The sequence below is a fragment of the Thermobia domestica genome, chromosome 3 (assembly GCF_964235325.1).
Source record: "Thermobia domestica chromosome 3, izTheDome1.hap1.1, whole genome shotgun sequence".
Classification (NCBI taxonomy): Eukaryota; Metazoa; Arthropoda; class Insecta; order Zygentoma; family Lepismatidae; genus Thermobia; species Thermobia domestica.
Window position 1 is genome coordinate 14,008,912 of NC_137456.1, and position 17,261 is coordinate 14,026,172.

Here is a 17,261-nt window from a genome sequence, read left to right on the forward strand (position 1 = left end):
TTTCTGTCGTAAGCATGGTCACTCGTCCCGGTTTCTAACTTGAGAAAACGAACTAATTCGATAACATAAGGCTTTTGCTTGTTTAGAAGACTATTTAATTTATTATTCCAATCCTCTGCGGAATTATATCAAGAATCAATGTTAACAGACCAAACCCATATCCACGAAGAAATTAAATCTCGACTGAAAACAGGAAATTTGTGTTATTATTCAGTTCAAAATCTTTTGTCGTCCGAATATTGTCGAGGAATTTGAAGCTTAAAATATACACAACGATAATCATGAATGTTGTGCTATATGGTTGCTTACTCTGAGGGAAGAACGCAGACTAAACGTATTAGAGAATAAAATCCTGAAACGAATATTCAGACAAAAGAGAAACGAGAATAGGGAGTGATGAAAACTTCACAGCGAGAAACCCAAGGATCTTATAAAATAGAGGATCTGCCCTTACAACAAAATCTTGAAGTCATACGTCACAGATACGCCACGCCTACTCTGCCCACTCCACCCAATAGGATTGCAATGTTTTGAGCCAACAACCATGGCAGAAACGAAAGTAGCCAATCAGACGATGGCGGAAACGAGAGTAGCCAATCAGATGTGCCGATGCTCGATTGTTTTTTTGGCTTCATTGATTTAATAGGATGAAGATATATATGGGCAGATCCTCTATTTTATAAGATTCTTGGAGAATTTACACCGTTTACCAAACATTGTTAGGGTCATCAATTCTAGGAGGTTAAGAAGTGCAGGTCATGTAGTCAGAATAGAAGAAAGTTGGAGCGCTTTCACAGTTGCAGGACATGTAAGAATGGAAGAAAGTTGAACGATTTCAGTTTTAACTGGAAATCCAACCGGAAAATGACGATTAGGGGGGACAATATTAAAATGGATCTCGCAGAAGTACGAATATAAAATAAAAAGTGGATCCAGCTTTCTATAAACAGAAGTCAATGGAGAACTTTCGTGAACGCGCCATTGAACCTCCGGGTTCCATAGGCCATAGAGTTAGTTAGTTTTCTACAACAAAGGATTACGGAAATTTTGCTCATGAAATATATTATGATATATATAAGTCACATCTAATGCCTTGATTACAAAACTATTAATAGTTTGGTCTTATCATGTTCAGATTTTATACAATCGATGCAATTATAAATAGTAGGTAGTGCATATTGTATTAGAAGTACTGCTTTTATCAGCACCTACAGAACAATGTTTTAAATACTTAAACTTTTCAAAATGTGTCTTTCCTATAATGCATATAAGGAAACTTAAGTATAGGAAATTATTGGCAGAACAAAACTTAAGTATAGGAAGTAACCGGCATAAGAAACTTAAGAACAGGAAAGGAGTTCAATTTGCCATTGTACATGCAGCCTAAGTTTGTAGAATATAAATGATAATATTTAATCTCTTACCTCGCTTTCCTCCGAAATGGACGCTTTCGTGACATTGAGAAGAAGCGTAACATTGGCAGGAGTATCTGGAACTAAAAATACAAATTGTATAATGTGTAAATACATAAAAAATTAAATTAAATAATTATAAATTATTTTTTAGTAATTAAAATAATTATAATTTAAATAAAGTTAAGTTTAAGTTAAAAAATATAAAAATGTAAAATTGTAATATGTTAAAATGGCACGTATTGCTATAGTTTGTTATTGTTTGTCTATAAAATCAATTATGCATAGTTGTATTTTAATGTTTATAAAATGCTGTCGAGACGCTAGCTCGCAGTATGGTATAAATAAAAATTTTAAAAAATTAATGTAAGCCTAAATTTTTTTAAAAAATGTAATAAAACCATTTTTGTTAACACAAACACAATTTAAATATAACATAATATTCAAATTCACAAAAATTAACTATCTAAAAATTCGGTCACAATGTAACAAAGTTTGCAACAAAAATTTAACCAATAATTGAGGTAATCAACGTCAAATCATAAAACAACAAATTCCATCGTCTAAAAAAAAAATAACCAAATCTAAATTAAATCATAATCAGAAATAAAAAATCAAAAATCAATAATCAAAAATCAAAAGGTTCAAAAAAATCAAAATTTAATACAAAAACTTGCAATCTTACAAATATTACAAACTACCATCTTATAATGGTTAGCTTCTAATCAGCTAATTATAATAAAGCCAAGCTGCCAATACAAATCTCAGTAACTTACAAATTCAATCAACAAAAATATAATATCTTCCATAATCATCACCTAAAACTAAAAACCTTCAATTATCCGAAAATCTACCAACATCATAGAAAAAAATAAAAAATAAAATAAAACATTCGTCACACCAAGCAACTAAAACATCTTAAAATATATATACCTCAATTATAAATATTACTTATAATCAAATCTCCAAACGCTTAAATACTATAATCTAAATTCTTTAAATCATATCCACTAATACAACACACACACTTACACCTTTCATTAATCCAAATACATAAAATTCTAAATAAAATAAAATATTTCTTTAATTTACTAAATAATCCTCTTACTAATAACTAAATTTACTCAAACCTACTCATTTCGAATAATAAATAAAAACAACTTCTCCACGTCACAACACATTCATCCCCAAAAACTATAAACACAACGCGAGAAGGTTGTTAAATGCATTTATCATCATATTGGTGCCCTTCATTTCTTTTCATTTTGCTATTTATCAAAGGTGTCAAAGGGAGAATTTATATCTAGAGAAGTATATCTTATTTTGGCTTTAGTGCTCCTTCCAAGTACGTATAGAGTTGACTTAGTTTTAGAAAATGCCACTAGGGAATTGCTGAGATAGTTCTATTTCCTTTTGGTACGTACAAAGTTTGAATTTTGTGAACAAAATATTCTTTTGCAGGAAGGAAAATAAATATTTTTGTTAGCGACTGTTTCTAAGATATCGAAAGTATCCATACCGATCATGACATATACAGATACAGTGTTTTCTTTATAATCTAATGAGAAATTAACTTAGCTTAACGTTTTATTCTAATCTCTATTTAGCAGGGACGTCATTTGGAGAGAACAGTGGAGGCGACTATCTCCTCGGAGTTTGAGATACATATGCTTCTTAAAAAAACATACGCTAATAAGAAAAGAAACGTGAAGCTTCTACGTAGGTAAGAATTTTGCACCCCGTCCCTTTCCTACCTAGCAAAATCTGAAATGATATTACTGTTACATAGACAGATTTTTATCGTCCTAAAACTTTGAACATAACTAAATGAAAATTAAATCTTATTCAAAAGAACTAATAAAGAACAACACTTAAACGTTAGTAAATCGTATACAAACAGAATTTTCATTTAAAGAGTAATAGCTTTTCAGTTTTCAACTTCATGGATGATGTAATTTTCTCTGTTGAGACTTATGATGATAAAAGTAATCAATCCCTGAGTAATACAATTTCTGTTGTGATGTCTATTACAACATTTCAAGTTATGAGTCATCAGTTATCTCTTAACAAAAGTGGAGCTCATGATATGCATCCAGGAGTGTACTCACGGGCAAATGATTGCGCAGACCTTCAAATGACTTTCTGCCCCTAATGGAGTTCGACTGTTAGGCATTTGTTTAAACATGTTTACTAAACAAATAACGAATGCTTATAATAGAACAGATAGCAGTGCCCGTTCCTCACACGAGAAGAATAACTTATAATAAAATAAAACTAGAAATTTGAATATTGTAAAAAATTGTCCCTGTTTTAGAAGCACAGTCGTTGAAAACGCTACAACACACGTTTATTCATTTTTGATTATTTGTTTATGTATGGCATTTCACTCCTCTAACTTAAGCGAATTCTTACATTAAACATTTTCTGATTAAAGAATCGAAAATTTTAATACTGAAATTTGTCCCTTTTAGGAACTGAAGTTTTGAAAAATCTGAAACAAGTTTTCGATTAATTTCAGTTGATGTCCTTCCATCTCGCCTAACGAATTATCAGCCACTGATATCTCAAAGATAAGAATGTCCACCATTTTAGGCGAGATGAAAATTTCCATCTTACCTAATCCCATCTCGCCTAAAATGGCGGAAAGATGCAAGGAGGGAATTTCTGCACTAAAGAGACAATTCCTGTACTAGCATTTTAACCACCAGCACTAAGAGATTGTAAAATCATATACACATTTCAGAAAAGAAACACTCTATGTATTAATTTTTCGTACATAAGAAAATCAATATGCTAGTTTCAGTACATTTTAATCAATATTAGAAATCTCTGTTTTCTATTGTTTACTTCCCACCCCGTATACTCTGCAAGTAAGTCACAGCCATGTTTAGAATAATCTCATAAAGAGTATCCACTACTTTCATGGATCAGCAGAACAATTCATTAAAAGTATACAGGGTGTTTCAAAACAACATCGACAGTGTTTGGGAGCTGATTCCTGACACTAAGATAAGACAAAAAGTATAGACCAACCTGGGTGCACAAGTGTTTCCTTTTGGCGTTACGACCAGCCGAAAATCTGTCTGGAAAATGTAAAAATAGCCATAACTCGAGTACAAAATGTTGGATCGAAGTCTAGTAAGAGGAAAAAATTCATTATTTTTAGTCGTAGATTCCATTAATGCACAATCCGATGTGGTGCAGGGGCGGGCTTCAAAGAAATTGAAGAATCCTGGGATATTTTATCAAAAGTTGACTGAGGAAAATAGGCTAAAATCAAGTATATTACGTCAACAAACAAAACTTGCGATACATCGTCCAAGTTAGAAGAACGCTGTTAGAATTCATAAAAAGAAGAGATACACATGTTTAATTACTCTAGTTTGCCTCAGAGCAGAATAAATTTTCCAAATGGGAACTGCGCTTCCGATAGGCATATTCTCTAAGTGTATGACTTCTCGTTTTTTGGAAAATACTGAAATATGTATGTTCATGGAGAGCACAGCTTTTGTAAGTGCAACTATTAAGAATGAACTGTATTTTATAACCAATCCATTACTTTAACCTCTCTTATCTTTCTTTCCTTTTTGTTTTTTCATTTTTTTTTTTAATTTTAGAATACATCCTTAGTGTGTTTACATTCCTGAACTAATTCACTATTGGACTTAGTATCATACGAACTTCTAACTTTATTATATATGTTACCTGACTTGTCTTTTCCGTCTTTCTCTTATAAGTTCTCCTAGTAGAAGTTTTACACACATGTTTCGTTCGCTGCACCCTAATACGTTTGCGATACCCCGAATTATGTAAAAGTTAAGAATCAGTGACCGTAATACGGCAAATTGTGGAGGCGTTAAAATATTAAATAATACTTTTGATAAAGTGGATACTTTCAAATATTTAGGATCAATATTAACAGACGAAAATCATATTCACGAAGAAATTAAATGTCGACTAAAAGCAGGGAATTCGTGTTACTATTCGGTTCAAAATCTCTTGTCGTCGCGAATTCTGTCGAGGAATTTGAAGCTTAAAATATATAAAACGATAATCATGCCTGTTGTTCTGTATGGATGCGAAACATGGTCGCTTACTCTGAGGGAAGAACATAGACTGAAAGTATTTGAGAACAGCATCCTGAGAAGAATATTCGGACCCAAGAGGAACGAGAATGGGGAATGGCGGAAGCTTCATAACGAGGAACTACATAGTTTATACGGTTTACCCAACATTGTTAGGGTCGTCAAGTCTAGGAGGCTTAGGTGGGCAGGTCATGTAGCTAGAATGGAAGAAAGTAGAAACGCTTTCAAAGTCTTGACTGGTAAACCCATAGGAAAACGACCATTGGGAAGACCTAGGCGCAGATGGGAGGATAATATTAAGATGGATCTCGCAGAGATAGGAATACAAAGTAGAAACTGGATCCAATTAGCTAAGGATAGAAGTCAGTGGAGAGCTTTTGTGAACGCGGCACTGAACCTCCGGGTTCCATAGGCCATAGAGTTAGTTAGTTAGTTAAGAATCAGTGACAACACCAGAAGGGAATAGAAGGACGAGTATCCATTCCCGGTGACGATGTCTGTCTCCCGCAGACAACTTGTATTATGATATAGGTGGAGTAATATAAAATTATCCTTTCCGTATACAAAAATTTGCTGTCTCGCATTTCTTTTTCTGTCCCTGCGTTACCCCCACTCAATTAATTAAAACTTGAGTCGTCAATGCTAAGAATCTTTCAGGGAGTTAATGTATCAATTTCACCCGAATTTCATTGAATATTTTATAGGTTAAGAAATAATTACTGACTCAATGAAGCACACTGAGAAAAATCCGTTCTCCGGACATCGGTATATTGTACAAATATATTTTGAAAAATCCGTTCTCCGGACATCGGTATATTGTACAAATATATTATGAAAAATCCGTTATTCTCTTGATTGCTATAGAAATCAGTACGGAGCATACGCTATCCGTATGCTACATAGACATTGCCCTTGGATGTTACATCATGCCGTTGCAGGATGCCTGACATCTAACAGTTTTCCGTATATCACATGCATATACTTATGTTACCTTCGTCAGCTATATGTTATATACGTCCATTTGTATGTGAGATCCTGACCGCCTACATTGTTTCATACGGAAAGTACGTATAGATGGAACACTTATACAGAAAGTATTATAAAACATGCGTTTTCAGTTATACGTTTGCTGTACGTTGTCCAAAAACTACAGGAATTACGCATGTAACCTATCTTTTTAAGTACGTCACCTATAATTTTTTTTATCTCAGTGCAATCGACCCAATTTAGTTCACTATTGTTGACTACTTAGGTCTTGTAAAAATGGCCTTAAAACGCCTATTTAATTGTAATGCGAAATATCCTAATATGAAGGGTGCTCAACCTTATGAAATATGAATTGAAGTAACCTGCCCTATTCTTCGACGCACTATCCTGCTTTTGCGTTTTTTTCACCTAAGAATGAGTCTCTTTACTCAGTAATTGTAGAATTATTTCCCCGTTTCTCCATCAATAGAAAATTATCTGAACTATTTCTTGTCCATAATACGACTAATACGGTAATGCTAAAAAAAAATCACAAATCGAATTTATTGGTACTTTTAGCATTTTTTACAACCAATCTACAACTGTAGTTCTCAGTTTTTCTAAAATTATGAACCCCATAGACTCCTTCTTATTACAAATAATAACAACAATAATACAACGTATTAAAAACTATCTTAACGGTGACCCATCGACACACTGTAAGCAACCCCTGAAAAATGAAATGAAATATTTCAGTTTGACGATCCATGATTATGCTCTTTAGGCTAAGGGAGACAGTGATTAAGGCAAGTGAATGTTGATGGAAGGTATGGTGGAATAAGAATGTGGAAGGAAATTGGAGTATTCGGAGAAAACTCAGACACAATACGATGGTGTTCAGAACAAAGTTACTTGGCTGGGGATCGAACAAGACACTGTACGTACCAGAGGCAAGCTGTTTATCACTGAGTAACCGTGCTCTCCACAATTTCTGAGAGACACGGGCAACCAGTTAAGAGGCTTCATCCCGGCGAAATTAAAACACGGCTAATTTTACAGTAATTATGTGATATCTTCAAATAGATACCAGATAATCGAAATGTGGAACAAGAGCGCTCTAGACAATATCATTTTACATGAGATATCGTTATCACGACTCACTTATCTGCTTTCGATTTCGAGCCATTTTGAACATCGGCATTTATTTTCGCGTTTCTAAACAGCTGAAAACATAAAGCCACTAGGTGACTTGTGATAACGGTATCTTACGCAAAATAATATTGTCTAGGGCGCTCTTGTTCCGCATTTCCATTATCTTTTATCTATTTGAAGATATCACATAATTACTGTAAAATTAGCGGTATTTTAATTTCGCCGGGATGAAGACTCTTAAGAATAACTGACTTAGAAAAAAGTGCTTATCTTTTCCGGAAAAAGGAAGCCCTACAAATTCCACATTCTGACTGTATTCTTGTATATTGGTTTATAACATACAATATTTTACTAGACCAATACCTCTGTCAGAATCGTAGTGCTTCCTCCAAAGTAGGGACAAGATGGCTTAGTGATAGAGCTCTTACTTCGGTGCTGGATGGACCTCGTTCGATCCCAGACTATAAACATTCGTGGTGGATACCATCGTACCCGTGAATTTTCTCGGGATTATCCTGGTTTCTCCTCATTTCATGAATTATTTCCCAATAAGTAGCTTCCAACTATTATCTGTCTCTATTATTGGATCGGTTTTGACTTTAGAATCTCTTCGGTAGCAAAGATATATGAGACATGGAGCTACAGATTAAGAGGCCTCATCCCGGCGAAATTAAAATACCGTTAATTTTACAGTAATTATGTGATATCTTCAAATAGATAAAAGATAATTGAAATATGGAACAAGAGCGCCCTAGACAATATTATTTTGCGTGAGGACCGTTATCACTAGGCTTCGGATTTTTAGATCCCAAAAAATTCAAATTAGGATTTTATAGGTTTTTGAAAACACGGTTTAGGATTTTTAGCGTTATATTACTGAAAACGGAATATTACTACACTTTAAACACTTTGTTAGCTATTTCATACTTAAATGGTAACCTTAATTTAGCAAGCTTTATGCTAACCAGTCTTCTGTATAATAAAACTAATAAAACTCTTCTTACCTTGGACTTTTTTTTGATAGCTGAAATATAGTTTAACATATGTATGGCCTGTCGTACTATAGTAGTAGTAGTAGCAGCAGTTTTTTGTCAGTTTTCTTATATTTGAAATTTTATACACCACCACAAATATCACTTCACTTTTCTAACGATACACTGAGGAAATACGAATGTTCAAATATTGTTTTTCCGGCACTTTTCATATTTTCTATAGCTCAAAAAGTGGTCACTTCACTCTCTGTAATGGCACTGAACAACAAAATATTTGGCAAGATTTTCTGTGATGAACTTTTTCCTGTCGTCTGACAAAATTCTCTTGAATGCAGAAAAACTGCGTTCCACATCACACGATGTAAGAGGTGCATATTTCATACTGGCTAATTTCTCGGGATTCCATAGCAAAATTTTCTTGGACATTGTCTCCACGAAGAATTTGGCCCACTAGTTGTATCTGTGTGAAATCAGGACTGCGTTTCAAAACCGCCTCCAATTTGTCCGCAATTTTTGTTCCAACTTCCCCAGGTACTTTTTTCTCTTTCACTTCTTGAAGAATTTGAAGAGCTTCTGTTAGTGGAAGAGACTTCTTCTCCAATTCAGTGATGGCTTGAGGCAGATGAGAAAAGTTGGCTTTAATGTAACTTAGTTGTTGTACAGCAAACTGTGACTTCAATGCTTTTTTTGCAGACGTGATTGAAGCGGCTTCAATATCGTCGAGCGAATCGATGACCTGAACAATGCTTTCAAAATTATTTGCATAGTACAGTGCTGATGAGAGCCACATTCCCCAACGGGACACAACGGGCTGTGGTGGCAGTGGTGTGTTTGGAAGCATATCCTTGAAGGTAGCCATTCTGTTAGGAGCTTTCAAGAAAACCTTCTTTACAGATGAAATTATGTCGTTGACGATTGACTACGTGTTTGAAAGTATTTTTCAAGTTAAAAATAACTATAAACAATCATTTAGGACGTTATAGATTCTAAAAGCTAATTTAGGATTTTTTTAGGTCCTAACCCCCCAATTAGGACATTTTAGGTCCTATAAAACTAATATAGTTCTACTTATAGCAACTTGAAATGTAAAGAAAACAAGAATTTTTTGCATTCACTGTACAGGAATAAAATAGGTTCGAACCTAAGAATCCGGAGCCTAGTTATCACAAGTCACCTAGTCGCTTTCCGTTTTCAACCGTTTAGAAACGCGAAAATAAATGCAGATTTTCAAAATGGTTCGAAAAATCGAAAGCAGATAAGTGAGTTGTGATAACGGTATCTCATGATTTTACCAATCGACTGTAATATTAATATTTACGCCAATATGGAGTCTGGATTTAGTACAAAACTAGAAGTTGTTCAAGCAAGTTCAAAAGAAAGATTGGATATGGACGACCAAGACCAAGCAGGGCTGCGGTGGCTCAGTGGTGTGTACGGGGTCCCGGGTTCGATTCCCGGTGGGAGAGCCTTTGTGATTTTAACTGTCCTCGATATTTGTGTGTTCGTGTCCCTGTCGCTGTAGGTAAATGAAGAAAGCAAGTTAAGCATGAGTAAAGCAAGTAAAATTAGATATAAGTAGTTAAGTAAGTTACTGAAACATGTTCGGTGAGTCAGTTGACTTTTTTTAAAAAAAAAGTGGTAGAGCGTTCACCTCTGGTGCTTGGGGTCCCGGGTTCGATTCCAGCCCCCGCCAAGTGAACTTTGTGGTGGACAAACACCATGCTCGTGGGTTTTCTCGGGGTTCTCCCACTTTCTTCATTTCACTCATGTGTCATAATCACCGTCTCCTTTGGCATAACCGTGGGACGTAAAACTCAAAGATTTCATTTCTCTTTATTTGTTGTTTTATTTCATCTTTTCTTCTTTACTTCTTCTTCTTGAGCTTCCTCCTTTCTTAGGTTTTCTAAGTATGCTTTGTAGTTACGGTAAGCAGACTTAGCATATATAAGAAGCTTCTGAGTAAGTGGAACCAGTTCTGGCCTATTTCCGAATTTCTTCATCCCAGACATTATATTTAACTTAGCATTGAGAGTTCTCAAAGCCATGAAATATTCAAATTCATCACCTACTCTTAAGAAGAACATACAAGAAGCATAACACAAGACGAACATGATGAACCACACAAACACACACACACACTACGTTGAGCGGAGCGTTAACTATTACGAGAGGAAACTAAAAGACTATTATGATAGACTTTTGAATAGACACAGAAGCATTCTCAATCCCACCTTGAGAGCTTACGCATCCACCAACCGTCCAATGTGCTTTAGAAAGAATAAAAGGTGAAGTGAAAATAAAGCTGACTGTTTCACATGTGGCAGCAAGTAGGCCCTACTGAAGCTTTCAGAAGAGTAATAAGTAACAAGTTTCTGCCTTTTTCCATTTATTTTTATAATATTTTTCTTAGAAAACTGCCAATGCAAAAACACAAATCACACGAAAAATTCACTTTACCTCCCAAAAAGTAACTTTTAGTGACAAATTTGTAAAAAAAAAAAAAAAAAAAAAAAAACTAACTTTTAGTGACCAACTTGGAAAAGAGTAACTTTGTTTATTTGTTTTGTTTTTTTTAAGTGACTCGCTATGCCCTGAGCTCTCCACTGCTGAGCCTCTGTATCCCCTCTAAATTGATCCTCTGAAAACCATTGGGTTACACACCCATTAAGGGGACAGACTACTAAAAATTACAAAAAAAAAAAAAAAAAAAAAGAAGAAGCTAACCGCTTTTCTTTTGCCCGTTTTTCGTAAGTGAAAAAGAGATAATGAAATGTATTTATTTCTTTAACAATCGCCAGATACAACTCCGAGGCCATTTTATACTGGATATTTAACAACAACAATAACAACGAAAAGGGTTTGGGAAGGTGTTGGCCAGAGCCTGTTTAGTAGGTACCATCCCGTCGTTTGCCTGGTAATGCAAACTGAATGCAATAACATTGAAATGTGCAGGGGATTGACAAAAAATCTATAAGCACTTCATACAGGACACGTAAGTTTGGCCTCCACTGTACAACACGTGTTGCGGTTTCCGATCGTTTTTTGTTTTCAATGTATCATGTGGGCCTTTCTCTTCCGTCAGCAGTAATCAGTTCACCTGTGAGTGTCGTGGTGTGAAAGTGGTGCGGTAAAATGGGCGACCTGACAGACTTCCAAAGAGGCATGATTGTTTTTGCCCGTCTGGTTGGAGCTTCAGTGACAACAGTGGCGAAGCGTAATCCCACAAGTATGGTAGGCCCAATAAACTAATATTTCTATTTAACTCCACTACAAATATTTTCAAGTGCAGTTCATATTTTCTTCTGTCTGGGATCTGCAGGGGGAAGAGGGGAAATTCTTCCTCAGGTGCTGTTTTCATTTCCTGCACATTTGAAAATGGAGGGAGAGAAAAAGAAAATACATTCTTACTGTTAGCTGTCAAATTTCTTGGATAAGCGCTTGTTACTTGCATCTCTCACTTTAAAATAAGTATGCATCACGTGATAATGACTTCACTAGAAATGTTAATGCTCAGAAGGAACTTCATTTGAATCAACGCAAGGTATGTAATACTGTACTCTATGCAGTGGCATATTTAAGGTGGTGGCTTAGGGCTTAAGCACTCACAGAAATTTTATCTCATTTTTTTATTGTTTTATAGTATTGCAGAATTTTCACATTTCCAGGAATAAAGTTAGCAAAGTCCGTCCCGAAACAAAATCGTAATACACCACTGATTCTATGAAATGGAAAACTAACTAAAATTACACACAGATATTCTTATTTTATCCCGTACGGTAGCCTTTGGCAAATTTATACATATGTTTAATGTATTGGACTTACATTTTACAAGCTATTATGGATTAGGCCCCATGTAGGAAAAAATAAATAGCTAGTCTGAATAACTGCTGACAGTAGACCCATATACCTAAATTAAACACCTTATCACTAATAGAAATACATAATTCTACACAGAAACTTTTTACTCTATAAACAGCTAGTCTGAATAACTCCTGAGAGTAGGTCTTTATACCTAAATTAAACAAGTTACCACTAATAGAAATATATAATTCTACACAGGAACTTTTTACTCTATGTTAAGGAAATTATTTAATAACGTATTAGCATTGAAAGATTTCTTCAAAGCTAAAACTGAACTCCTAGAGGCGAGCCTTCTCACCTTCCCAAGAATGCGTGCAATTCCCAGCGATAATAGCTTCGCTCCCTGAACAGCACAGCCCATAAGCCTGTCTAGCGAGTTGGTGAGGCTGAGACGGAAGGGTCTCCAAGCGTTTCCAACGTACCATTTTTTACCAAAAAAATCGAAATGTTGAAGTATTGACTTTATTTTTTTAAGAAATCGAAGATAAAGAAAATATACGGTAGAAAACAGGGTAGATCCGGCCTCAGTGCCTCATAGTGCGCTTCGCCACTGGTGGCGAACATTGTGGGGGTGTCGAAAGGCACTGTCCAATGTCACGAGGGCATACACAATTCATGGGCAAACGACGTCTGCAAAGCACAACAATGGTCGAAAGACAATCTTGTCAGATAGGGACCGGACGGCATTAAAACGGATTGTAGCAGCTAAAAAGAAGACCACTGCAATGAAAATTACGTCTGAACTCAATTCCGGCCTACAGAACTGGGTTTCATCGAAAACGATGCGACGGGAACTTCATAAAATGAAAATTCATGGCAGAGCCGCTATCACCAAACCCCTGGTCACAGCAGTAAATGCGAAGAGGCGTAACCAGTGGTGCAAGGACCACAAGGCGTGGACTCATGAGCAGTTGAAACACGTAATGTGGTCCGATGAATCGACCTTCACCTTGTTTCCAACAATCGGTCGTGTTTACGTATGGAGAACACCGTCGCAGGTCTATGATACAGACTGTCTGCTCCCAACTGTAAAGCATGGGCTTGATTCTGTTACATTATGGGCAGTGATATCGTGGTTTTCTGCAGGTCCCATCATAGCCCTGCATGGAATGATGAATGCTAAGGCGTATGAGGTCATTTTGGGGGACCAGGTTCTATCCATGGCCCAAATATGTTCCCTGGTGGTGATAGCATCTACTAAGATGATTTGGCACCCTGTCACGCTGCAAAAACGGTGAAATCGTAGTTTGAGGAGCATGACCACGAGCTATCACACCTCTCCTGGGTCCCACAATCACCAGATCTGAACATCATTGAGTCATTGTGGTCTGAGTTAGAAAGGCGTGTTCGGTCTCATTGACCTTCACCAGCATCCCTTACGGAACTGGAGCATCTTTTTTGGAGGAACATTGGTGCAAAATTCAACACACCACGATTCAGAAGTTGTATACGTCCATTCCACGTCAGATCCAAGCAGTTTTAGACGTAAAAGGAGACCCCACACCATACTAGGTATGATTTTCACACTTTTGCAAACGTTTTAGATTTTTTTGTCCAACCCCTGTACCTTGCAGAATAATAGATCATTTTATTCTACAACAGAAGTAAAAGTGGATCTGAAAAGGTAGGGGGACACATGACGTCACTCCGTCTCCTGTGCCTATCTTTGCCCATTGTAATTTTTTTAGAAAGTGGGGGCAAGCCACAAATATTTTCTGAAAGTGGGGGACGGCGTCCGCCCGCATTCCTACTCACTTTTACTCCCCTGTTCTACAGCCGAAAATATGAATTAAAATAATTTTCAGTGTTGCTATCCATAGGAATTACAGTGTGGCCAGAATATGAATTACTCAAAAATCTAGGGTAAGGTAGCGACTAGAAAAATGAACTCAACGGTAATTGATGACTTATTATGTTGTTTTGGTTCCTTGTAAACTACTTTTTAAATAATTTGTATTTATTTTGTAACAAACAGTAAAAAATAAATAGTTTTGTAATAAGCAATATAGTGATAGAGCGTTCACCTGTGGTGCATGGGGTCATTGGTTCGACCCGACCTCACGCAAAGTGAACTTTGTGGTGGACAAACACCGTGTGCGTAGGTGTTCTCGGGATTTTCCCGTTTCCTCCCACTTTCTTTAATTCCACTATTTCACTCATTTTTCATCATCACCGTGTCCTTTAGCCTAGCCGGGGATGTAAAACTCAAAGATTTCATTTCATATTTACTTACATCTCTAGCTTTATATGTTTGCTTTCACAGCAACACTTCAGTGGTAAATCAATTTAAAATGTAATTCAAGAAGATTTATTCGTGCCACAAATGGTTGTAAGAAAAGTAAAGTAGGCCTATACACATATTAGGTATTATTAAAATTTTTAAGTAAATGTTACTTTTTCTCCATAATAATGTGAATATAGGCGTCGCAAATGAACACTGATTCGATATTCTACTGTTCTTATCTTTAATATAATATGACTAATTCTTTTGTGTGTGTGTTCGAAATGCGAACAAATGTATTCTACTTCACTCGTATTGAGCGCGTCAGGGCAGCCACGGAGCTTTGGCTCCACTTTTTCTCTTCTCCGACAGTCCCAGATGTGTATCGAACTAAAAATGTGTGATTACATTGTACGTAAGGGCAAATATTTCAAGAGCTGCTCTGTGAGTGCATCTATCGCTAGAAAGAGTCAAGTCAGAACACGTGAACAAAGAGTAACATCAATCATCGTGACTTAAACTGTTACCAAATCTTTCATAGAGATAATCAGGGTTACAAACTCCATAGTAAATGACTAAATTTTCTTCATTTGTTCCTTATTCGTATACAATAATAATTGTTCATATTTTTTCTTCGTATTTATTGGGAAGTCACGTGACTATGTGACTATATTATAGAGCCGCCCCTGATCAGCGTTGCCAACAAAGACATTTGTGAAATTGAGACACTGGTAAAAAAAAAATAATAATAATTTAGAGACAAACCTTCACAAAGCGGTGGTTCGTTTGTTTTGTACTCCTTCTCCAGTACAAGGGTCCTACGCTTTTGGGTGAACACTGGCGCCAGAAAGGAAACCACTACATATCTGAAAATATAACAAAAGTATGGTGTAGGCCTATTTGTAAAGATATCAGTTTTAAAAAGCCATTTCGCATGCACTATATAAGAAAACATTAGAATATTTTGGTAAGTTCAAGTGGAGTCGTGAGCTGGCTTATAATACTTTCATTATAGGTTGTATCAGGCACGTACGAAGAAATTTATTTCGGAAGAGGTCCAAATTCAAAGTCAATATAAGATTAATTTATATTAAAATTTGTAAATTCATCCTTAAAATTGGACTAAATTAACAGAAGTCGGGATTTTTGGAGTTCGGACCCCACATAACCGATTCCTATGTATGTCCCTGGATTTTGTCATCACTTGTCGTCTCATTAGGGGGTAAATAGTTTAAACTAACATGATTTTTTACTTATCACAAAAGTTATTGCATTTAACAATTACTTGACAAGTTCTTAGAATTTATTACTTACATGTAACACTTCCCAAATGTAACACTCCAATTTTGATAGAAAGGCAAGAAGAAGTGGACGGAAGTGAATGTAACTGTGCACAGATATTGTAGATGTAAAATGAGGGAATATGTGTTTCGTATTTTCCTGAAAAAAAAAAAACGGTTGGGTGGGGCATAGACCCTCCAGATCTTTGATCACGGAATATCAAAAGTGCGAATAACAGAATATGTCAGAAGTACCTGAAGTACATAAAAAATTCCAACGAAACTTTCTGTAGGGACAATGTGCAAAAAATAAATAAATAAATAAATAAATAAATAAATAAATAAATGAATATGTTTTCTATTTTTAGCGGAAAAACGGTTTAGGGCTCGAAAGCTCCACCTAAACTTTTGAAAGTTGACGTCCGAAAGGCATGAAGAAGTGGACTGAAGTGAATAAAATTGTGCACAGACATTGTAGACGTAAAATGAAGGAATACGTGTTCCGTATTTTCCTGACAAAAGAAACAGATGGGTGGGGTACAGATCCTTGCAAACCTTTGATTACGAATTATCAAAAGTGCCAATAAGTATACATAAGTGCCTAAAGAATATGGAGAATTGCAACGAAACTTTGTGTAAGGACAATACGCAAAAAATTAGCGAACACATATCTTTAGTTTGTGCGGGAAAAGTGTTGGGGCGAAGGTCCCCTCCGGAAAAAAGTAAATATTACCGTAGGAGCACAGAAAGGAGTGGACCCAAGAGAATAAAATTGAGGAGTGTGTTTCCAAAACATGCTAAATCCGTTTGGTAGAATTCTTCAGAAAGGGGAAAAAACTGTATCCTTTTTACATTGAAACACTATGGCAAGTGATGTTTCAAATAGAATTTACCACAGAAAATAATGTGTTTTGACTAAAACTAATTACAAAATTTAACGCAAGAGGTTCCATAGTATACTCTTCCATATTAAATTCAAAATCTGACATTTTTGGATTTAGCATGTTTTGGAAATACACTCCTCAATTGTGTGTAGATATTGTATATGTAAAATAAGGCAATTCTTGGTTCCCAAGTGTCCCCCATACGATTTACTTCAAAGTTGGCGCATCAAAAGTAAACAGAAAATAAATCAGTGCGTAGGTTCAACTCCCGGCCAAATAAGCTTGTGGTGGACAGCATCCTCTCCGTAGGTTTTCTAAGAGTACTCCCGTTTCCTCCCACAATCTCATTCCACCATTTCCTCCATTACAATTAACTTGCCTTAATCATCCGTCTTTCTTAACCTAACG

At 35.8% G+C, this 17,261-nt stretch overlaps 1 long non-coding RNA gene across 1 annotated transcript in view; it reads right to left on the reverse strand.

Moving 5' to 3' along the window:
* Window positions 1-1,412: 1,412 nt before the first annotated feature.
* Window positions 1,413-17,261, reverse strand: part of LOC145681679 (uncharacterized) — a 39,359-nt gene continuing 23,510 nt past the window's right edge. The window contains exons 2-3 of the long non-coding RNA XR_014130858.1: window positions 15,455-15,555; window positions 1,413-1,495 (exon numbers count right to left, since the gene is read on the reverse strand). This is a non-coding gene — a long non-coding RNA (uncharacterized LOC145681679). The remainder of the gene's footprint in view (window positions 1,496-15,454; window positions 15,556-17,261) is intronic.